The sequence below is a fragment of the Anomaloglossus baeobatrachus genome, chromosome 2, assembly GCF_048569485.1.
Source record: "Anomaloglossus baeobatrachus isolate aAnoBae1 chromosome 2, aAnoBae1.hap1, whole genome shotgun sequence".
Lineage (NCBI taxonomy): Eukaryota > Metazoa > Chordata > Amphibia > Anura > Aromobatidae > Anomaloglossus > Anomaloglossus baeobatrachus.
The window spans coordinates 314,751,055-314,776,017 of NC_134354.1; the positions used below are offsets into that span (position 1 = coordinate 314,751,055).

Genomic DNA, 24,963 nt, shown 5'->3' on the forward strand with positions numbered 1-24,963 from the left:
TGCCGAGACCTGCAACCGTCCGTGCTTTTAGTAGGGGTAGAGGGGTTGCCTCTCAGGGCCCGTGGTGTATCTGGGGTTGCCCTCTTGCGAACTCCCTCAATCTATCCGCTGCGCTGGCATTTTCTGCGGGGCACATAGCAATGGAAGTAGCTGAATAGCTAGTTCTGTTAGCAGACAAGGGGTCAGAGCTCCAAGTGTGGGCAAGTATGCAGTTAAGGGCCCAAGGTGCGTTCAGCAAAGTATTTCAGCAGAGCAGGAGCCTTTAAAATCCAGCAGGAGGGAGGCAAAATGCTCTGCCATGCAACAGTGCCTTGCAGCAGTGCAACCAGCTGTGCACCCCTAGGAGTGATTCAGGTCCACTGTCCGTGACCCTCTACCCTGTACCCAGAGTCTGCTCCCCAGGGTCCCCACACACTGGAAGAGCAGGGGAGGTGGGGGAGGGGGGGAAACATGGACGGCAACATGAGCATTAGCGGGTCAGGGGACGATGCAGAGCCCATTTTTCAGCGCACTCACCGCTGTGGTCCCTGCCCTCCGATGCCCGGTACAGCAGTGCTGGGTCCTCCGATGGTACGCCGCAGCTGCAGGTAGTAAGGAGGAAGTCCCCCCGCTGTGGTTGGAGGCTCCCTCGAAGCATGCGCCCAAGATGGCCACTGGCCAGTGAAGCAACTTCCCCACCGGAGTGTGTGGAAGATCCGCCAGGCCAGAGTGTGCGATACGAATGAGGCAAGTATGAGTGTGTGACTGGGTTAAGATAGGTAACCAGTCTTCAGAATAGGCGATTATGGAGGTCATGCTGTCCATATGCTACAATCTTAGAGCGTTATGCCGTGATCATGAAGAGTTAACTTTGTGAAAAACAACATACTAGAAAACTTTGAAATGTAATCAGTAACAAACCTTGGTTTATGTTATGTTGTAATTAGTAACAAACAACCTTGAAGCACTGTTGTGTGATCATAAAACTTAACTCTGAAACCTACTGCGCAACTGCAAGATACTGATGATCTGGCTAAAATATACTGCGCAGCCGTGATTGAGGAGGATGTAGGAGTGGTGTATAAAAAGGGGGGCCCCTGCTCAGTGAGTTAGGGACATTACAGAAGGTATAGTGGACGCACTTCTTCTGTGATGATAATACCAGAGTATTCGCCTTCTCGCTGACCGAGGTCCCTCTGGTTGAGAAGTGATGTTACAATACTTGGTAATGTATCGATGCTTATTTCTCTATATACTATGATTTACATTAATTGAATCAATAGAACACGGTAATATTGTTTCTGCCATTCCGTAATTGATTATCCTGATGCAATCTTAATAAATTGTCACATTATTGTTTTACCATAAAACTGTATTCAGTGTGCCTAATTTGTATATTAATGAGTGCTACGTAAGTAAGGGCGTATCCGCCTTGTCACCTTGACGTGGTAAGACATAAGTTGGTGTAGTCGGCAGGATGCGTGAATATCTGGAAGGGTGCATTTGAGTGGTATATTAGAAGGTGAACGTTATGCAATTAAATTTAAGGAATAGATTGATTTTGCAGATTGTTTCTTTTTGGCACCGATCCAGATCTTTAGAATTCCAAAAGTATAAGGCTATGTGCCCACGGGGAAAGTGTCCTGCGGTTATATCTGCAGGAGCTTCCAGAAATCCGCAGCACAACTTTGGTTTAATGCTGCGGATGTGCTGCGGAATGTCCAGCAGATATGCTGCTGTCATTCTGCATTGAGGATACAGTACCATGGCTTCGGCACTGCATCCTCAATGCAGAACAAGTGCTGAGTGATTGGGGAGTTCATACTTCCATCACGCAGCACTACACTCTCCGGCGGCCGTGTGTCAGCGTCTGCACTGTGCAGGAGAAGGTAGGCGGGCCTGAACTAGCTCTGGCTGTCACATGACCGAAGCTCGTGCAGGCCCCGCCCACCTCCTTCCTGCTCCTAGCTCTACTACCGTCCTCTGCACCGGAAGAAAGTGACTCGGGTGTGTGCTATCAAGGCAGGTAAGTATGGGACCAAGGCAGGTAAGCCTCTATCTCCATAGTGGAGAGACGGGATTTCCGCAGGTAAATCCGCAGGAATAATTGACATGCAGTTATGTGCGGTTGCGGGACATCTGCAGCATATTCCGCAGCCGCACATTTCGCAGCGTGGACACAGACACTCCCCATGTCCCATAGGGCAACATGGTGAGTGTCTGTACTTGCTGAAACCTGCGGATTTATCTGGAAAATCCAGATAAATCCGCAGGTTTTCCGCGGCAAACTCCGCAGAAGCAAGCTCCGGTGGGCACATAGCCTAAGAGTTTTTAAGAAAATTGTTAATAAGAAATAATCCTTTCATCCTAATTTATTTTCAAGCAAGAGAATAATTTGTTGGCAGTAGGCCAAAATTTTCGGCTTTTTGGCACAAAGCCAGGAAAAATGTTTAAGAAAGGGAAAAAGGAGGATGATTGTGTGGAGATCCCTGGCTGGACCAGGGCTCCATACAATATTATGGCACAGGAGATGCGTTGTTGTGGATTGGCAGAACCCTGGGAGAGTAAGCTCAAAGGGTCAGAACCCACTGATGTTGTGTACTCAGGGGTGTCCCCGCAAAGATGAGTGATGTAGTGTCTTTAGGACGGCGTATGTGGATTTTACTCAGTGCCTACCGAGTTATGCATGAGCATAATTCTAATATAAGAAGAAAAACGTCGGAAATTGAACAAAAGTGATTGAAATCGGGGGGGGGGGGCAAAAAGTGGTGCTGGAATGCAGCACTAGATTGCTCCACGATAAGCTAGAAGATTATCAAAATATTGCAGAAAAGGCTGCTGTAAAGGTAGCTCAAAACAAAGTAGAAAAGATGCAGAGGTAGAGTTAAAGCAAAGGTGCATAAAAGTATTGCATCAGCCTCTGTAGCCTGGAATCCAGATCATTGGGATGGGGATGTGTGGGATATCACCTCCTCTGATCAGGACTGAGAAGATTCCCCAGATCCTACTATTAATCCACCCGGAAGGATTACTGCGAAACCCATTAAAAAGAGATCTGAAAGAACAGAACATGAAACCACGAGTCCAAGCACGGGACGGTGGGGGAAATAGTCAATATGATGAGGATGGACAGCCCATCCGGGTAGAGGATGTAAAACCTCACATCCGTAGTCGAGTGACTGTGGAGGATTTTTCCCAAAATGAGATAGATGATATCTTAAAGTGCTTTGGACAGCGCAATGGAGAAAGTGATATAGTTTAGCTGGTCAGAATACATGATCAGGGAGGAAATGGAATACAATTGGATGCGGGAGATGTAACAAAGTTTACCACTTTGTCCAAAGATCCCACCATAGTAAGACATCAAAATCTACTTTTCAGAGGGGGAAAAAGGACCCCATAGTTTAGTGACTATTATTGCAGCAGCAATAATGGACAAACATGTTACTGAAGCAGACATACCCCTTAATGAAAAACCTTTGTTTACATTAAGGGATGGTGTTGATCGCCTAAAAGAAGAGGCAATGAGGGCAGCTATTGGAATTTTAGCTATAGAAGATTATCTTCAGCATCCTTTGACCTCCAGCATGAGAAACATGTGAAAACTGCTCCCCCAGCTTATTAGACTGTGGTGTTAACCTTAATGGTGGCACTCACAGGAGAGAATTATTGGAACAGTTATTACACGTATGAGGGAGTTGCAAGATATGGGGGACTGGGGATCCGTTAAACAAAAATACTAATGCCCTATGTCACCCAGGTAACTAAACTTTTTAATCCCGATTGGAAGAATGCTTCCAATAATCAGTCAGAAAACCCAAGGGTGTCTAGGAAAGAGATGTTTTAGGCATTAATAAAAGCCGGGGTGTCCAAGGAGTCTATTGATTGGAAAGAAAGTGGAGAACTGTGGAAACTATACAAAAAGGTCATTTCTGCCAAAAAGATTGATACGAAATCTACGACCAAAACAGAAGGGATGAGTCAAAAAAGAAAAAAAAACTAAGGACGTAGTAAAGCCCAAAAAGGTCGCTTGGGATGACTTCAACAAGTTTATCCGTGGGAAGAGTTGACTGCTGCTTTAGACACTCGAGTAATAGAGCAAGTGGGGAAGAGTGATGGATCATGGAGAATGACAGTGGATTATCGGGAGTTGACTAAGCATACTCCTTCCTTGACCGCTGCTGTTCCTGATACTATCACTATTGTTGAAAATATTCAAAGTCATGATGGTACCTGGTATGCTGTGATAGATTTGGCTAATGCCTTTTTCGCAAGATCAGTTTGCCTTCACCTGGCTAGGGAGGCAGTACATTTTCACTAGATTGCCTCAGGGTTGGATTCATAGTCCAACTATCTGTCACCGGACGGTGGCCGAACACTTTGATGAGTTCCCATTGCCTGCAGAAATGCAGTTTTCTCATTACCGTATTTTTCGCTTTATAAGACGCACCGGAATATAAGACGCACCCCAAACTTAGACATAGAAAAAGGTAAAAAAAAGAAAAATGGGGTCTGTCTTATACTCCGGTGTTCTCTTACCGGAGGGGGGCAGCAGTGGTGGTGAAGCGGGGTCACAGGAGGCACAGGTTGTGCTGGCAGGCGCGGCAGGTCAGTGGCAGCGGGGTCCTTGGTTGCAGGTGCCGTGGCGTCCGTGGTTGCAGGCGCGGTGGCGTCCGCGGTGGCAGGATCCGTGGGGTCCGTGGTGGCGGCAGCAGCAGGCCGGTGCAGTGAGTGTCCGCGGTCCCGGTTCAGTGGTGGCAGTGGCGGCGGCGACTGCTCAGTGGTGGCAGGGACTGCTCAGTGGTGGAGTGTGTCCGCGGTCCCGGTTCAGTGGTGGCAGCGGCGGTGGCGACTGCTCAGTGGTGGCAGGGACTGCTCAGTGGTGGAGTGTGTCTGCGGTCCCGGTTCAGTGGTGGCAGCGGCGGTGGCGACTGCTCAGTGGTGGCAGGGACTGCTCAGTGGTGGAGTGTGTCCGCGGTCCCGGTTCAGTGGTGGCAGCGGCGGTGGCGACTGCTCAGTGGTGGCAGGGACTGCTCAGTGGTGGAGTGTGTCTGCGGTCCCGGTTCAGTGGTGGCAGCGGCGGCGACGGCTCAGTGGTGGGAGTGGCGGCGACGGCTCAGTGGTGGGAGCGGCGGCGACGGCTCAGTGGTGGGAGCGGCGGCAACTGCTCAGTGGTGGCAGCGGCAGGGACTGCTCAGTGGTGGAGTGTGTCCGCGGTCCCGGTTCAGTGGTGGCAGCGGCGGCGACGGCTCAGTGGTGGGAGTGGCGGCGACGGCTCAGTGGTGGGAGCGGCGGCGACGGCTCAGTGGTGGAGTGTGTCCGCGGTCCCGATTCAAGTAATGGCGCCCGGAGCGACGCATGCGCAGATGGAGCGCTCATCCAAGGGCTCCATCTGCGCACGCGCTGACTCCCGGAGCAGCGCGTGCGCAGATGGAGCTCTCATCCAAGAGCTCCACCGGCGCCATCATTTGAAAGTGGGACCGCGGCGCGGACAACTGGTAAGCTGCACAGCCGCCCGCCCCCATGCCAGCAGGCTGCCCGCCCACCCTGCGTACAAGCCGCCGGGTACCTGTGCTTGCGTGCGGTGGCAGCCGGGTACCCATGGCTGTGTGCGGGCGGCAGCGGGGTAACTGTGTGAGGGCGGCAGCCGGGTACCTGTGTGAGGGCGGCAGCCGGCTGCCGCCCGCACGGGCACCCGACTGCCGCTCGCACACAGCACCCGGCTGCCGCCCGCACACAGCCATGGGTACCCGTCTGCCACCGCATGCAAGCACAGGTACCCGGCTGCCGACCCCACACAGCACCCGCTGCCGCCCGCACACAGCCACGGGTACCCGGCTGCCGCTGCACGCAAGTACAGGTACCCGGCCGCTTGCATGCAGCCACAGGCACCCGGCCGCCCGATCGCCGCAGACAGGACCCCCCCCCCCGCTACCGCTTTATAAGACGCACCCCCCATTTTCCTCCCAAAATTTGGGGAGGAAAAGTGCGTCTTATAAAGCGAAAAATACGGTATATCGATGATATAATGATACAGGAAAAAGATGAGGAGTCCGTAAAAGATCAGTTGACCAAATTACTCTCTCACATGAGATCCAAAGGGTGGGAGATTAATGATGCTAAGGTCCAAGGACCGGCTCAGTAGGTCAAGTTCCTGGAAATCCAATGGAACAAGGGACATAGGGAAATTTTGCCCAAGGCAAGACAGAAAATAATCAATTTCCCTATTCCAAAGTCAAAACAAGAAACTCAATCATATATTGATCTTTTTGGCTTCTGGAGACAGCATATTCCACATTTGGGGCAATTGATGGCTCCATTGTACAAAGTGACTCGGAAAAAGTATGAATTTGAATGGGGTGAGGAACAACAAAATGCTTTTGAAATGGCCAAAGAGGCCATTCAACAAGCTGCAGACTTGTGGCCAATTAAGAAAGGGGACATTGAATTACATGTTTCCGTGCAACACCTGTATGCCAATTGGTCATTATGGCAAAAGTATGGGGAAAGAGTTCCCCTTAGCTTTTGGAACAGTAAATTTCCAAATGCAGGAGAAAAATATACCCCATTCGAGCAACAGCTACTAGCGTGCTACTGGGCGCTAGTGGATACTGAACAAATAACAATAGGACATGTAGTCCTATTAAGACCTCAGATATCCATAATGCAATGGGTATTATCAAACCCTAAAACCAACAGGGGTAGGACATGCCCAGGAACAAAGTATTATTAAATGGAAATGGTACATTTCAGAAAAGGCAAAGAATGGAGAAGGTCGAGTTGCCATCTTACATGAAAAAAATTGCTGAAATATCAGAGGATCCAGGAGCAAATCCTCTCCAAGCAGCTCAAATGGAAGAATCTCCAGTCAAATGGGGACAAAGCTATTCAGACTTGTCAGAGGATCAACAGAGGCACGCCTGGTTCACGGATGGATCTGACAGGTATGTCAATGGAAAAAGACAGTGGAAAAGTGTAGCATACAATCCAAAGTTGGAAAAACACATTACCATGGAGGGAGAGGGAAAGAGCAGTCAGTATGCTGAATTGTGTGCTGTCTTCCTTGCTGCAAGTTTTGAGCAAGAAGTGAATGTCATTTGTGCACGGACTCCTGGTCAGTGGCAAATTGATTAGCCACCTGGATGATGGGGTGGAAAAGACATAATTGGTTGATCCATGGTAAAGAGGTGTGGGGCAAAGAAATATGGCAAATCCTTGAAGAACTAATTCAGAATACCAAAACAACTGTTTCATGTAGATGCACATGTACCTATTGACTCACTTGAACGTCTGTTTACTTCCAAAGCAGATAAAGCAGCTGCAATACTCAAAACATCCACTGAAGGAGAAAAAGACAAAAGAATCATGGTTGCAAGTACAGCCATTTGGGCACATCAGAAAAGTGTACACTTGGGAGAAAAAGCCACTAACAGGAGGGCCCAGGAGAGAGGTATTCCTCTGACCTATGATATAATAAAACAAGTCATAATGCAGTGCCCAGTGTGTCAACATTCACAAAAACGAGAGGTACCGCACACAGTCATGGGACACATAGGAAGAGGACAGTTACCAGCTCAAATTTGGCAAATGGTTTTCATCGGTCCCATGACAGAAAGTAGAGGGTACAAATAGGTTTGCACAACTGTAGACACCTTCTCAGGACTGATGGTAGTGTTCCCTTGCAAAGCAGTCACTCAATGGAGTACACTTAGAACTTTTGAGATAATCACTCAATACTATGGGACTCCACTACAAATACAAACTGACAATGGGTCACACTTTAGGCTTCTTTCACACTTGCGTTGGACGGCTTCCATAGCATTGCGTTGTGTGACGGATGCAACGGATGCGTTGCATATAGTGGCACAACGCAATGCTACGGATCGTACAAAATAACGGAAAGCTTTATTTTTTTTCTTCTTTACAGTTTACCGGCAGCCGACTATTGTGAACGATCAGCTGATCGCTCTCACATGCCGGCGGCCGAGCGCTCAGCTGAGCGCTATAACATGCCGACGGCCGGGCGATCAGCTGAGTGCCCTGACATGCCAGCAGCCGAGCGCTCAGCTGAGTGCCCTGACATGCCGGCGGCCGAGCGCTCAGCTGAGCGCCCTGACATGCCGGCGGCCGAGCGCTCAGCTGAGCGCCCTGACATGCCGGCGGCCGAGCGCTCAGCTGAGCGCCCTGACATGCCGGCGGCCAAGCGCTCAGCTGGACGTTCGGCCACCAAGAAATAAAATAAAGTTTGTGATTAAAAAAAAAAAAAAAAAAAAAAAGAAGAGCATGCGCAGTGAAAAATAAAGGTTTCGCTGCTCAAAAAAAGTTACATGCAGCGTTCATTCCGCCCGACGCAGCGTCAAAATAACGACGCTGCGTCGTCCAGCGGATACAACGCTGACACTTGCGTTACAGTGCGTCGTCCATACAAATCTATGGAGAATAGCGCAGTGCGTTAACGGACTGCGCTATTCTCCATAGTGACGGACTCCGCTGAACGCAAGTGTGAAAGTATCCTTACAGGACAACAAGTCAAAGAATATGCTACACAGAGCAACATTAAATGGGTATTTCATATGCCATATCTTCAAGCCGCTGGTTTGGTGGAAAGAATGAACTTATTGTTAAAATCCATGCTGAAAAAATTAAATCAAGGATCTGATTCACAATATGGACAATGGAGAGATAATGGAGTCCGTTGTTGAGTCCATAATTCAGCCGGCTGGCACATTTTATAAAAATATTTTAGCGTAGGACTGCCCCAAAGAGATTTGCCGTGACGTGGCGGTAGAAATTGCAATTTTTTGCCAAAAATCTCAAATTTATAATAAGTACAGTTGGAATTTTTAGTGCAGTAGTGCACATTTAGTGCTGGCTTTGTTTTTTTCTACAAACTGACAATGGGTCACACTTTACAGGACAACAGGTCAAAGAATAAGTTACACAGGACAACATTAGATGGGTATTTCATATGCCATATTATCTTCAAGCCGCTGGTTTGGTGGAAAGAATGAACTTATTGTTAAAATCCATGCTGAAAAAATTAAATCAAGGATCTTATTCACAATATGGACAATGGAGAGATAATTGCGTGAAGCATTACAAATTATTAACAATAGACCAATCACTGACTCAATGACACCATTGAGGAGAATGCTGACACCAAATGTCAGTACACATGAATCACATGTGGTAGATACCATTATATATTGGAAATTTGATGAAAAAGCAGTAGTACCAGAGAGATCTACCCCTTTGTCTGCCGGGTTGGATCTTCTTTCTACTAAGGTTGCGTTAACACCAGGTAAGGTGGGGGTTATTCCCACAGGTTTGGGATGTCAGATTCCAAAAGGAATCAGCGAATGGCACAGATGCTGCTGATATCTGTATCTTTAGCCCAGGCTGAGGAAGGAGGCACTTCAACTGAATTAGCCCTTAGAGGGGACAAGGGTTTTGGGTACTCATATCACGAATGTACGTGCCAAAATCTGGACTCAAAATGTTCAAGGACCGCCTTCTGAGGCTGAGGTCATTGCAGTAGGGAAAGATCATACCCTATTAGTAAGGAGACCTGGGGTTGAGAAGTGGGAGTATGTTCCTCAAGAAAAATGCTATTTGCGGGAATAATGCTTGTGTCTCTTGATTACAGAAGTGAAAACCAGTTTATGGAATCCTTGGTGCAGAACTATTGGTCAATCTAGAAAATGAAGTGTGAGATGTGGTGGCTATTGATCCTGGTACTCCCTTTCGTGGATGGATGTAACAATTTCTACAAGGAGGAACCAATGATCAATCGATTCTTAAATCATCATCAAGTGATTTTTGAGGCACTAAACAGCAGTCAACATGCGGATTGCTGGATATGTACCCATTCTCCGGTAACCGCCACAAGTAAGGACATTTTTGTGTACTCACCGTAAAATGTCTTTCTTGGAGCCTTTCATTGGGGGACACAGACATTGGGTTATATGGTGTCTCCAGGGGAGGCGTGACACTAGGTTTGAAAAAAGTGTTAGCTCCTCCTCCCACAGCATATAACCCCAGCTAGGCGGGAACTAGCTCAGTTTGATGTAAAAGCAGTAGGAGAAGGACAACCAAAACCACAAGGGTGGGAGCTGTGTCCCCCAATGAAAGGCTCCAAGAAAGACATTTTACGGTGAGTACACAAAAATGTCCTTTCCTTTCTCGCCTTTTCATTGGGGGACACAGACATTGGGACGTCCCAAAGCAGTCCCTGGGTGGGAACTGAACTATTAACAGTGTAGAACGTCAGCCTAAGAGCTGACTAACAACTGCAGGGAACACAAACACTGTCAAAAAACCGAGCAGTGGCCACTTATAAATGGGCCACTGCCGCCTGAAGGACTTTTTTTCCAAGAGCAGCATCCGCGGAGGCAAGCGTATGCACTCTGTAGAATTTTTTAAACGTGTGCACACTGGACCAGGTAGCAGCCTTGCAAAGTTGGGCCACCGAAGCCTGATGGCGGATAGCCCAGGAGGCACCCACTGCTCGTGTAGAGTGGGCCTGCACAGATTGAGGGGGACGACACCTTGTGCTTTGTAAGTTTCACAGATGGTAGTCCTGATCCATCGAGAAATCGTGGATTTGGAAGCCAGGTCGCCCTTTTTGTGTCCTTCTGAGACGACGAAAAGGGCATCGGACTTGCGCAACGGCGCTGTTCTGGAGATGTAGATCCGCAGAGCCCTGACAAGATCGAGAGTGTGAAGGGCTTTCTCAAAGGAGTGCACCGGGGCCGGGCAGAATGACACAATGTCCTCGTTCAGGTGGAAAGAGGATACGACCTTCGGAAGCAAGGCGGGGGAAGGCCGAAGGACCACCTTATCATGATGGAATGTCAGGTATGACGAGCGACAGGACAGAGCTGCCAGTTCGGACACTCGCCTGATAGAGGTAATAGCGACTAAAAAGGCAACTTTCCAAGACAGTCGTTGAAGAGAGATTTCTCTCAAGGGTTTGAAAGGAGGAAGCTGAAGAGCTCAGAGAACCAAATTCAGATCCCAGGGATCTAAGGGGTGACGATAAGGGGGGACCAAATGCGCCAACCCTTGAAGAAAGGTACGGACCTGAGGGCGAGAAGCCAGCTGCTTCTGGAGAAAAATTGAGAAGGCAGAAACTTGTCCTTTAAGGGTATTGAGAGCAAGACCCGAGTCCATACAGTCTTCCAAAAAGGCAAGAACATAAGGGATTGAAAAGGTAAGGGGCGACCGATTAGGACGGTCACACCAGGACAGATAGGTCTTCCAGGTCCTGTGATAAATGCTGGTGGAGGAAGGCTTGCGAGCATTAAGCATGGTATGAACTACCCTGGAAGAAAGACGCGACTTGGCTAGAATCAAGGATTCAAGCGCCGTCAAATGCAGCTGTGCTGTATTCTGGTTGAATATTGGACCTTGCGACAGAAGATCTGGGCGGTCGGGAAGACGCCAGGGAGTGTCGCCGAGAAGGTGGAGGAGCTCTGGAAACCAGGCTCTTCTGGGCCAGTCTGGGGCCACGAGGATCACCGGGATTCCCTCCGCTTTGATTTTCTTGATTACTCTCGGAATGAGAGGGAACGGAAGGAAAACATATGGCAGGCGAAACTGCGACCACGGGAGGACTAGAGCATCAGAGCCGAGCGCTAGCGGGTCTCTCGACCGGGATACGAAGGGATGTACTTTGGCGTTTAGCCGAGACGCCATGAGGTCCACATCTGGGAGCCCCCAATGAAGAGTGATCTGATGGAACACCTTGTCGTGGAGGGACCATTCCACTGCCGCTAGACCTTGCTTGCTGAGAAAGTCTGCGGCCCAGTTGTCTATCCCCGGAATATGGACAGCTGAAATAATGGGAATGTGCATCTCTGCCCAAAGAAGAATCCTGGAGACTTCTTTCATCGCTGCCCTGCTGCAAGTTCCTCCCTGACGGTTGACGTAAGCCACAACCGTGGCATTGTCTGACTGGATCCGAAACGGGAGGCCCAGAAGCAAGGGTTGAAAGGTCTGAAGGGCCAGAAATATGGCCCTGATCTCCAGAACGTTGATATTAAGGGATCGCTTTGGGTGAGACCAGCATCCGTGAGCAGTGTGGTGGAGAAACACCGCCCCCCAGCCTAACAGGCTGGCATCTGTCGTGACTACGTGCCAGTGGACAGAGCAGAAGGGATGAGACTTAAGTCCACCAGACGAGGGAGCTGAGGGCAGTCCGAGATAAGCGGACTGACCGGTCTAGAGAGGCTGGATTCTTGTCCCAAGAGGACAGAAAATACAATTGCAGAGGGCGCAAATGGAATTGGGCAAACGACACGGCTTCCATGACTGCTACCATCTTGCCTAACACTCTCATCCCACTCCGGAGGGATGTGTAACGGCGGGAGAGGAGGGATTGGGCGGCCTGGATCAGGGACGACCTCTTGTCTTCTGGAAGAAAAACCCCGGGCCTGAACCGTGTCTATCAGCATACCTAAAAGGTGATGCGCTGATGAGGAATGAGGGATGACTTGTTGAAGTTGAGAAGTCACTCTGGCCTTGAGAGCGTGTCTGGGCAAATTTGCACGCTTTCTGAGCAAACTTGAAGAGAGCTCCCTTTGATAAGTAGGTTGTCCAAATAGGAAACGACCAGGACGCCTCTGTAAAATGGACATGACGGCTGCCATGACCTTTGTGAAGACCCGAGGTGCAGTAGCCAGTCCAAATGGAAGGGCCCTGAATTGGAAATGACTGTGTCCTATGGCAAAACGAAGGAACCGTTGATGCGATACACACATGGGAATGTGTAAATAAGCATCTTTAATGTCTATGGAAGCTAGTAATTCTCCCGGTTCCATAGCAGCTAGTACGGCTCGCAATGATTCCATTCAGAAGGTCTGAATCTGTACGGACCTGTTTAGCCTTTTGAGGTCCAGGATAGGACGGACAGAGCCATGTTTTTTGGGGACGACAAAGAGGTTTGAATAGAAACCTTTGCCGCGCTGTTCCAGGGGCACTGGAATGATAACGTTTGCTTTTTGCACAGAGGCTATGGCCTGACATAAGGCCTGGCTTTGCGTTGTGGACTTTGGAAGCCGAGAACGGAGAAACCAGTTGGCCGGTAGGGAATGGAAATCGATCTTGTAACCTGAGGTGACGATTTCTCGAACCCAAGCATCGTGAGTATGGTGTAGCCAGATATCCCGAAAAAGCAGAAGCCGCCCTCCAACAGGAGTCGGCTCTGAGGGGTACCCGGCGTCATGCTGAAGGGGCCTTCGCGGGGCGAGGTCCCTTGGGTTTAGATTGCCTGGAGTGGGAACGCCAGGAAGAGTCCCTTGAGGGACCGGATCCCCGATCTGAGCGTTGCGACGACCCCTGTGATGGTTTTTGGGGGGCGGGCCGAAAGGACTGCCTACACCAAGAAGACTTTTAAAATTTTTTGGATACAGGCCGCTTTTGTGGTAGAATGGTACTTTTTCAACCCGTCGTCTCAGATATAAGCTTGTCCAGGGATTCTCCAAACAGATGAAGACCCTGGAAGGGGAGTGTGGACAGGGACTTCTTGGAGGCACTGTCCGCGTTCCATATCTTTAGCCACAGGACTCTGCGGGCAAAAACAGCGTTGGCTGCAGTTAGGGCTGACAAACTAGCTGCATCTAGGGAGCCGTGAAGAAAATAATTAGAGGCTAGAGAGAACAAATCAAGGATCTCAAGAGCTCTGAAGGAATATTGCAAGAGCGAAGCAACTTGCGCAAGTTCCTACTCCACACACTCATAGCTCTCACCACCCATGTCAAGGCAAACAGGGGGCGCAGAGAGGAGCCCGAAGCCTGGAAAATAGATTTGACCGCAGCATCAACTGCGCGGTTGGACGAGTCCTTGAGAGACGCGGTGTCTGAGACAGACATAACCGTGTGTTTAGCCAGCCTGGATACTGGCGGATCCACAACGGGGGGTACTGACCAGAGCTTAACCAGTTCCGATGGAAAGGGATAAGCGAATGAAGAGGAGGATTTTTTTTATTAAACCTCCTATCAGGGTGATCCCACCGTTTAGATATGATTTGATGAAAAATCGGATCCTGGGCAAAAGACTTAGGAGGCTTCTTGGCCCGCTTGATTGCCGACTGAGAAGTCGGGTCCGAAGGCTGATCAGAAATCGACAGAGTGATTGACAGACGAAATTAATGTGTCTTCCATATGTCTAGACTCAGAAGGGACATCTGAACCAGAGTCAGAGTCTTGGGAATCGTGACTACTAAAGGTCACGGAGCCTGAGTCAGACTGATCATCGTCCGAGTTGGACGAGACGTAACGGTCACAATGGCGCCTTTTGGAGACAGCCTTTTTACGTACTGGGAACGAGACACCAGACGAAGGCGGGCTCCCCTGGGGGAGCTGAGCAGGGGGGAGGCTCTGAGAGCCTGTGGAAGGCTGGGATATCTGAGTGGCCAGGTCATCTAACCTCTTAGACATTAGAAGAGCCCAGGCAGGAATAACGTCATCAGACTGGGGTACTGCCTGGATAGTGGCCGCAGCCAAATCTACAGACTGCACGACCTCCTGGTCCGGCAGCGGAGGCTGTTGTGACATAGTAGTAGGGGCATCACAGCCCCGGCATAGTGGATAGCTTCGGCCATTAGAAAAAGAGCGTCACAGGTGGTACAAGCATAGTAGAGGTCCGTAGAGGACGCCTGGGAAGCTTTATCACCCTTGCGATTACGCATTTTAGCAACAGTTCCACAATAAGTACAGTGAACCTCTAGCAGTATTATAAAGGGACTGCTGTGGGTGAGGAGCTGCTAGCAGTATTATAAATGACTGCTATGCAGAGCCGGTATATACCGAGTAAAGTAGCACACCCTGTCAAACAGTCAGTATATACCTACAGGCACAGTTAGTATATACTGCTAAAAGCTGATATACACCGCCAGCCAGCAGACACACACCGCTAGAAAGACAGCGATATACCACCGAGCAGAGCGGTATATAGTGCTGCAGAATCGCAGAGCCAAGGAGGCAATCTCACCTGTGTCTGCTCACCACATGTAATGGCGTCCAGTGTTCTCTGGCAGCATGGAGGGGAGAGACGGCCCACTTGAGGGAGCGGATCCTAGAGCAGTGGAGGGGGAGTTACTAGGATGCAGGCCGAAGCCGGGAGATAAATTAATGATAATTCCCTGGGATCACGGCCTGCATCGCGCCACCTGCGCCTTTTCAGGCGGCGGTTTGGATGCAGGGGACTGACTCGTCGTCTCCCTACCTGCTCCTGGCTCCGTCTGAAGACGCGTTTGTCCTGGGATGCGGGGATCTCGGGGACGCATCTTCGGCTCAAGGCTGAAGCAGGTCCTCGGCTCTGCTAGCCATCTGGAGCTACCTTGGTGTGAGGTGCTTCCAGGGAGCCTGAAGGGGTACACAGACCCGACCACTTGGGCGCGAGGGAAGACTGACGGTTTGTGCACGCCAGGTTTCCTCTGCCCGTACACGGGGGGAACGGGGGTGGCAAGGCACCCACCCTGGTATTGCCCCTATCAAAAATAGAATGAATAAGAAAAGAAAAACAAAATAAAAAAGTAAAAATAAGCTGGCCTGAGGCACCTCTGGTGGAGCTCAGTCCAGACATGTCAGCCTCCCTGCTGACACTAGGAAAAAACTGAGCTAGTTCTCGCCTACCTGGGGTTATATGCTGTGGGAGGAGGAGCTAACACTTTTTCCAAACCTAGTGTCACGCCTCCCCTGGAGACACCATATAACCCAATGTCTGTGTCCCCCAATGAAAAGGCGAGAAAGGAATTCATTTTTTAGCTATCCCTGTGACAATGGAGGATATTTTAACATGGAACAGTTGTTCTAATACCTTAGCAAACAATGACACTTGGAACTCTCGGTTATGGAACATAATTGTACCCATACCTATTGTAGGATGGGTAAATCTTCCTTGGTGGCAAAGGAAATATGAGCGAAACCAACAAAAACTTACAATACGTGGCGTTCAAAGGAGGATCATGGGTGCCAAGAAATAAAGTAGGATTAATTAAATTGGGAACTGTACCCACGGACAACATACAAATAAGTTTCAAATCAACTTTAAATACGGCATGCTTTTAAACCTATATTGCTGGAAAGCTCTGTTCACAATAATTCATGGACATTTGCTAAGATGTTTGTGAACGGGACTAATGAATCTTATAGTAATATACGAGGGAATGTGATGTGTAATGAGTAACCTGAATATACGCCAGGTCAAGAAACTTGTGGTAATCCAGATGTGGGTTATTGTAGTCCTGTTGGACAAAGTCCTAGTTGGTGTGTATTATCTAATGTCAGTGTTTTTATTAATTTAGTTCATCGATTAGTATTGCAACATTCAGCATTGTGGAATCTTCCACATAATATGTATTGGGTATGTGGGGAAAGTTCATATAAATGGTTTCCTGTGGGGATCCAAGGGACATGTACATTAGCTCAATTAACCCCAGCTACCTTTATTGTACCCTATTCTCCATTAGGCTATGTGTGCACGTTGCGTACAGTTCACTGCAGAAATTTCTGCAGCGATCTGAAGAGCACATGTGCGCTTTAAATCGCTGCAGAAATGTCCGTAGTGAAGCAGATTCCATGCGCTCTGCCTGCAGCTCCTCCCATAGACAGAGCAGGAGCTGCCGGCAAAGCGCACGGAAGAAGTGACATGTCACTTCTTTTTATGCAGCGCTTCGGCAGTAGCCTAAGCGCTGCGCTCTAAAACGCCACGTGTGCACGGCCCCTGCACACTCCATAGACTGTGCAGGGGACGCAGGACGCATGCAGTTACGCTGCGCTACAAAGCGCAGCGTAACTGCATGTATTTACGCAACGTGCGCACATAGCCTTAGATACCAAGATATTACCAAAACACATGGCATGCAAAAGAGCAGCAGATAATAAACCACGGGAGTCAGGACGACCCCATGTGGTGCAAATAAGATTGTCAGTACTCTATTTGTATATCCAATGATTATGCAGATGTGAGATAAATTGGTAGAATCCACAGAATATTTACAGTAGATTAGCAAATTTTCCAGATATTGGATATACTCAACACTACAATATAAGTCCAGCAACAATTGGTGACAGTTACTAATAAGCATACATTAGTATTAGATTATCTTATGGCTGCTCAAGGGGGCGGTTGTCAAATAATTGGACCTGCCTGCTGTCATTATATAGATCCATAAGGAGAATTACAATTGCAAGCAAAATTGGGCAGTATACAAAAATTAAGGGAAAAATATCAAAAAGGTAATGATGAAAATAAAGATAATTGGTGGGGAAATACTCTCTTTTCTAAACCCTGCCAATTGGTTTAAAGGAATTGGGGGGTGGTTGATGGGAATTCTACAAGGAGCTTTCCAACTTATTTTGTATGTTATTCTAATATATATAGGGGTAAGAGTTGTGTGGTGTATTCAGACATTTGCTGGGAAAAATTACAAAATCAATAGGAAAGAAAAACTGTACGAACAATGAATGTTTATGTTGTTTGAACAAGGGGGTCTTGTGTTTAATAATAGTATAATGCTTAAGGTACCGTCACACTAAGCAACTTACCAGCGATCCCAACAACGATAGGGATCGCTGGTAAGTTGCTAGGAGGTTGCTGGTGAGATGTCACACTGTGACGCTCCAGCGATCCCACCAGCAACCTGACCTGGCAGGGATCGCTGGAGCGTGGCTACACGAGTTGCTGGTGAGCTCACCAGCAACCAGTGACCAACCCCCAGCGCCGCGTGGAAGATGCTGCACTTGGTAACTAAGGTAAATATCGGGTAACCAACCCGATATTTACCTTGGTTACCACCGCACGGAGCTACACGTGGAGAGAGCAGGGAGCAGCGCACACTGAGCGCTGGCTCCCTGCTCTCCTAGTTACAGCACACATCGGGTTAATTACCCGATGTGTGCTGCATCTAAATGTGCACAGAGCAGGGAGCAGCACACAATGCTTAGTGCTGGCTCCCTGCTCTCCTAGTTACAGCACACATGGGGTTAATTACCCGATGTGTGCTGCAGCTAAATGTGCACAGAGCAGGGAGCAGCACACAATGCTTAGTGCTGGCTCCCTGCTCTCCTAGTTACAGCACACATGGGGTTAATTACCCGATGTGTGCTGCAGCTACATGTGCACAGAGCAGGGAGCAGCACACCATGCTTAGTGCTGGCTCCATGCTCTCCTAGTTACAGCACACATGGGGTTAATTACCCGATGTGTCCTGCAGCTAAATGTGCACAGAGCAGGAGCCGGCACTGACCGCGAGAGCGGCGGAGGCTGGTATCGAAGGTAAATATCGGGTAACCAAGGACAGGGCTTCTTGGTTACCCGATGTTTACATTGGTTACCAGCCTCCGCAGAAGCCGGCTCCTGCTGCCTGCACATTAGTTGTTGCTGTCTCGCTGTCACACACAGCGATCTGTGCTTCACAGCGGGACAGCAACAACTAAAAAATGGCCCAGGACATTCAGCAACAACCAGCGACCTCACAGCAGGGGCCAGGTTGTTGCTGGATGTCACACACAGCAACATCGCTAGCAACGTCACAAAAGTTGTTCGTTACCAGCGATGTTGCTAGCGATGTTGCTTAGTGTGACGGGGCCTTTAGAGACCAAAGAGACCAAAACATTTTGATGGTTTCATGTAGTAATGGTCATGACATCAATAATCAAGGACCGATTGTGATTCGAATGAGACAAGTGTGAGTGTGTGACTGGGTTAAGATAGGTATCCAGTCTTCAGAATAGGTGATTATGGAAGTCATGCTGTTCATATGCTACAATCCTAGAGCGTTATGCCGTGATCATGAATAGTTAACTTTGTGAAAAACAACATACTGGAGAACTTTGAAATCTTATCAGTAACAAACAAACCTTGGATTGTTATACTATAATCAGTAAACAAACCTTGGGTTGTTATGTTGTAATTAGTAAACAATCCTGAAGCACTGTGCTGTGATCATAAAACGTAACTCTAAAAAACAACATACTGCGCAACTCCAAGATACTGATGATCTGGCTAAAACATATTGCGCAGCCGTGATGGAGGAGGATGTAGGTGTATAAAAAGGGTGGGCCCTGCTCAGCAAGTTAGTGACATTTCAGAAGGGGTCATTCCATGTCAAGTGAACCAATGATTTTTACCTCTATATTTTTAATTATTTTGAGATTTTATTATTTGGTAATAGTGTGTCAGTGAATGCAAAATGTGAAGAAAAAAAATTCTAGGTATTTTTTTTTTTTTTATAATTTTTAAAGTTTGGAAAAAGTGCGAATTTTGGTGTTGCCTGCCTTTACATTTCTCCTCATAACTCAGGCTAGAAAAAAGATAGAGAAACAAAATAAACACCATTCTACTCAGAATTATACAGGCTTTCACCAGATATTTCAAGAGTATCTTTGTTAATATTTTACCCGTGCGAACGCAAAATTTTAAAACGAATTTCCGAAAAAAGCGTTTAATTTAAAAATTTCCAAAAATGCACATTTGCCTGCTATGTTCCTGGCCACATCTGTACCAAAATTCAAGTTGGGATCGCAATGGGATCATATTTAAAAATCTGGAAGTAAGAGCTTCAGAGCTTTCATGTGGACGCCATGCCTGGACATGGTCACTTTTGAACAAACCGTTCTCTACACAGGCTACAATATTTGTGTGTTTAAAGTTTGAGTAAATTTATATTACCGTATTTTTCGCTTTATAAGACGCACCTGATTATAAGACGCACCCCCAAATTTGGTGAAGGAAAAGAGAATTTATTTTTTTTTAATGTTAATGCCAGTATCCGTCTAACAAATCATATAGGGTATATGTCCCTCATAGCCCCCCATCCTAAAATTAGCCCCCCTTAATCTGGATATGGCCCCCTTATATTGAATATAGCCCCCTTGTGCTGGGACACGTCCTGCTGTGCTGCTCATGGCCCCTATAGATGGCACACCTCCCCTGTGTTTGATATGGCCCCCATGTGTGCTGCCCATGGCCACTATAGATGGCACATCTCCCCTGTGTTAGATATGCCCCCCATGTGTGCTGCCCATGGCCACTATAGATGGCACATCTCCCCTGTGTTAGATATGCCCCCCATGCTGCTGCCCATAATAAAATAAAACACTTTCCTTACCTTCTTAGCGCTGTAATTCCTTTGTCTCCCTCCTCGCAGTTGAGCTCAGAGTCCTCCCTCCTCCACTTCCTGGTTCTTGCTGCAGGTCATGTGATTGGCAGAGTGATATCATCTCTGCGTGCCTTATCACAGACAACAGCAGCAGGAGAATGGAGATCAGCGCTGGAGGCAAGTAAAGCTTTTTTTATTTTACTATGGGCAGCAGCACAGGGGCCATATCTAACACAGGGGGGGGATCATGTGTGATCAAAGGGAGCACAGGCAGATATAATATGCCCCGCTGCCCCAGCCCATCAGCGCGATGCGGTTTCAGCACCACGCTGCTGATGGACAGCGGCTGTGCATATTATATGAGCGGGAGCAGGAGATCAAACGCTGCCGCCCGCAGCACCGCTCCAGAGCGGACTCTGCAGTATTTTATATATATATGCAGCAGAGTGCCTGTGTGAGGGCGGCAGCCGCCTGCACACAGCACCCGGCTGCCGCCGGCACACAGCACCCGGCTGCCGCCGGCACACAGCCACGGGTACCCGGCTGCCACCGCACGCAAGCACAGGTACCCGGCTGCTTGCACGCAGCCACAGGCACCCGGCCGCCCGATCCCCGCACAGACAGGACCCCCAGGTACCGCTATATTCGGATTATAAGACGCACCCCCCCCATTTTCCTCCCAAATTATTGGGAGGAAAAGTGCGTCTTATAAAGCAAAAAATACGGTACATCTGAAGTGTAAATATTTATTTTTATTACCCATCTTCCTTACTTAAGATTATCTGTATTTTTCCTCCCACAGCAATGGCTGGTACTTCTCAAGGAACAGCATTTTATAATATATGCTGTTGTAATCCTTTTGAAAAAACTGGACACAACAAGAAAAAAATCTTAGGCCTGTACAAGACTGGATGTTTCATATAAATCCATCAAGCAATGCAGGCATGAAAATTTGTGACAGTTGTACAAAGCAACAAGCAAAAGAGAAAAATACTCTGCAGGCAGAACATTTCGAAGAATCTTACTTCCAACTCAGAGAATTTTATAAATCCTGATTTAACAATAGAGTATTTGAATAAATCACCAGCATCGAAGAATCACCCATTGCAAAAAAACCCAAAACCAAACCATTATCCAGGATATTGCCAACAAAAATTGGAAAAAGTTACAAAAAAAAAAAAAAAAAAAAAAAAAAAAAAAAAAAAAAGATCCTTAATCTGGCAGGTGAATAAGTAGAGGGTGAAGGAGAAAATGACACTTATTCAGAGATCACTTCTGCTATGGGTAGATTTAAATTTAGCTTTAAGCTGCAGAATGAACAGTTCATGATACTGACTACACTACCGAAGAATTGGATCCCAAGTTGGTCTTAAGTTGAATCCTTGCACAAATATAACCAAGAACACAAGTAACACACAAGCAATTTTTCACAATTTTAAAACATACGTTTTTTTCACAATTGCGTATCAAAATTTTTAATTTAATTTCTCAAAAACAAAATATAAAGAAAAAGTGTTGTGACATATCAAATGAAAGCCGGGACCGTTCTGAGAAAAATTATGCCTCTCCCACCTCTTTATCTTACTTCTAGCCAGAGATATGATAAAAAAATGTAAAGCCATACCAGGCCAAAATTCACACTTTTTAAAAACTTTAAAAGTCTGTAAAAAAATTAACTGAAGAAAAAAATTCAAAACTTTTAATTTGTAATTAACTAAAGGTGTACTTCATAAAAAACAAAAACAAAAAAAAATCTAAAGAAGTCAGGTAAAAAAAAATATTCATATTTGGATCACTTGACATGGAATGACCCGAAGGTATAGTGGACGCACTTCTGTGATGATAATACCAGAGTATTCTCCTTCTCGCTGACCAAGGTCCCTCCGGTTGGGAAGTGATGCTACAATACTTGGTAATGTATTGATGCTTATTTCTCTACATACTATGATTTACATTAATTGAATCAATAGAACAGGGTAATATTGTTTCTGCCATTCCATAATTGATTATCCTGATGCAATCTTAATAAATTGTCACATTGTTTTACTATAAAACTGTATCCAGTGTGCCTAATTTGTATATTAGTGAGTGCTATGTAAGTAAGGGCGTATCCGCCCCTGTCACTTTGACGTGGTAAGACAGAGCGTCCGCTCTGCTCCACTGTAGCACAGGGGAATCCCCACTCACAGGAGACTGCTGCAGAGGCAGGAGAGGCCACTCACCCGGAGGATTCCCGCAGAATACATTCAGGATGTCGGGAGCTCAGTCTCCATGCGGCCGCTCTTCACGCTACATCGCTTCGCCCAACTGTTAATACAATTTGTTGCACAATTTCTCCTGAGTACAATGTTGCCCGATATGTTGGGGAGAACTACTGTCTGGACGCAAGGCAGGACTCGGAAGGGAAAGAGAGCTACTTGAATTTTGGAGGGCCATTTTGGCTGGAATACATAGTGGATGTGATATCATATGAAGAGACCCTGACACTCAAACAGCAGAAACCCCCAATAAGTGACCCAAATTTTCAAACTACATCAATTGTGGAGGTTTTTTTTTTGTTTTTTTTCTTTTTTTAGGTGAGTAGTGAACTTTTTTAACCCTCAAGCAATTCACAAAATTGTATACATTTTCAAAACTGGCAATAGGTGAAAACGAACGGTACAATTTGTTGTGCAATTTCTTCTGAGTTCGCCAATACCCTACAGTAAAGGAGGAAATAATTATTTGATCCCTTAATGATTTTGTAAGGGTGCCCACTGACAAAGACATGAACAGTCTATAATTTCAAGGATTGGTTAATTTTAAAAGTGAGATAGAATAGCCAAAATAAAATCCAGAAAAATCACATTCTATAAAATCTAAAAATGTATTTGCATTTTGCAGAGAAAAATAAGTATATGATCCCTCTGGCAAACAAGACTTAATACTTGGTGGCAAAGCCCTTCTTGTCAAGCACAGCAGTCAGACACTTTTTGTAGTTGATTGAGGTTTGTGCACATGTCAGGAGGAATTTTGATCCACTCCTCTTTGCAGATAATCTCTAAATCATTAAGACTTTGAGGCCATCGCTTGGCAACTCGGAGCGTCAGCTCCCTCATAAGTTTTCTATGGGATTTAGCTCTGGAGACTGGCTAGGCCACTCCATGACCTTAATCTGCTTTTTGAGCCACTCCTTTGTTGCCTTGGCGGTATGTTTTGGGTCATTGTCGTGCTGGAAGACCCAGTTACGACCCATTTTTAATGTTCTGGCAGAGGCAAGGAGGTTGTCACTCAGGATTTTACGGTATATGGCTCCATCCACTGTCCTATTGATGTAGCAAAGTAGTCCTGTGCCCTTAGCAGAGAAACACTCCCAAAACAATGTTTCCATCTCCATGCTTGACAGTGGGAACGGTGTTCTTTGACTCATAGGCAGCATTTCTCTTCCTCCAAACACGGCGAGTTATGGCCAAAGAGCTTAATTTTTGTATCATCTGACCATAGCACCTTCTCCCAATCGCTTTCAGAATCATCCAGGTGTTCATTGGCAGACTTCAGACGAGCCTGCATATGTGCCTTCTTGAGCGGTGGGACGTTGTGGGTACTGCAGGATTTTAAGCCATTTAGGCATAATGTGTTACCATTGGTTTTCTTGGTGACAGTGGTCCCAGCTGCCTTGGGATCATTAACAAGTTTCCCCCCGTGTAGTTTTAGGCTGATCTCTCACCTTCCTCATGATCTGGGATACTCCACAAGGTGAGATTTTGCAGGGAGCCCCAGATCGATGTCCATTAAACTCATTTTGCATTTCTGCCATTTTCTTCCTTCTCACCCAGCTAACTTATGGTTTTGTAGCCCATTCCATTCTTGTGCAAATCTATATTGTCCTTGACATCCTTAGAAAGCTCTTTGGTCTTGCACATGTTGTAGAGGTTAGTCTGACTGAGTCTGTGGACAGGAGTCCTTTATACAGGTGACATTTTAACCCCTTCTGCCCCAGGGCACTTTCAGTTTTTGCGTTTTTTTGCTCCCCTTCTTCCGAGAGCCGTAACTTTTTTATTTTTCCGTCAATCTTGCCATATGAGGGCTTGTTTTTTTGCAGGACAAGTTGTACTTTTAAATGAAACCATAAATTTTACCATATGGTGTACTGGAAAACAGCAAAAAAATTCCAAGTGTGGAAAAACAGCAAAAAAAGTGTGATGGCACAATAGTTTATGGGATGTTTTATTCACGGTGTTCACTATATGGTGAAACTGATGTGTGGATATGATGCCTGAGGTCTGTGCGAGTTTGTAGACACCAAACATGTAAAGGTTTAGTTGTATATAAGGGGTTAAAAAAAATTCACAAGCTTGTCCAATAAAAGTGGCATACGTTTTGCGCCATTTTCCGAAACCCGTAGCGTTCTCATTTTTTGGGATCTATGGCTCAGTGACTGCTTATTTTTTGCGTCTCTAGCTGACGTTTATAATGGTACCATTTTTGCGCAGATGCAACGTTTTGATCGCCTGTTATTGCATTTTGCGTAAAACATGCGGCGACCAAAAACCGTAATTTTGGCGTTTGGAATTTTTTTGCCACTACGCCGTTTACTGATCAGATTAATTGATTTTATATTTTGATAGATCGGGCATTTATGAACGTGGTGATATCAAATATGTGTATATATTTTTTTTTTAACCCTTTCATTTTTAATGGTGTGAAAGGGGGGTGATTTGAACTTTAAGGTTTTTTTTTTTTTTTTAAATTTTTTAAAACTTGTTTTTAACTTTTTTTTTTGTTTTACTAGTCGCCCTAGGGGGCTATAGCGATCAGCAATTCGATTGCTCTGATCTATCTGCTGATCACAGCTATACAGCTGTAAACAGCAGATACGGTCACTTCCTGCTTCACTGGCC

The 24,963-nt window shown here is 46.8% G+C and overlaps 1 protein-coding gene and 1 pseudogene across 1 annotated transcript in view; one reads left to right on the forward strand and one right to left on the reverse strand.

The window, feature by feature from the left end:
- Positions 1 to 24,963, reverse strand: part of SNRPC (small nuclear ribonucleoprotein polypeptide C) — a 116,397-nt gene that overhangs the window by 50,906 nt on the left and 40,528 nt on the right. The window lies entirely within an intron of this gene.
- LOC142292407 (uncharacterized) lies at positions 1,106 to 17,447 on the forward strand (annotated as a pseudogene).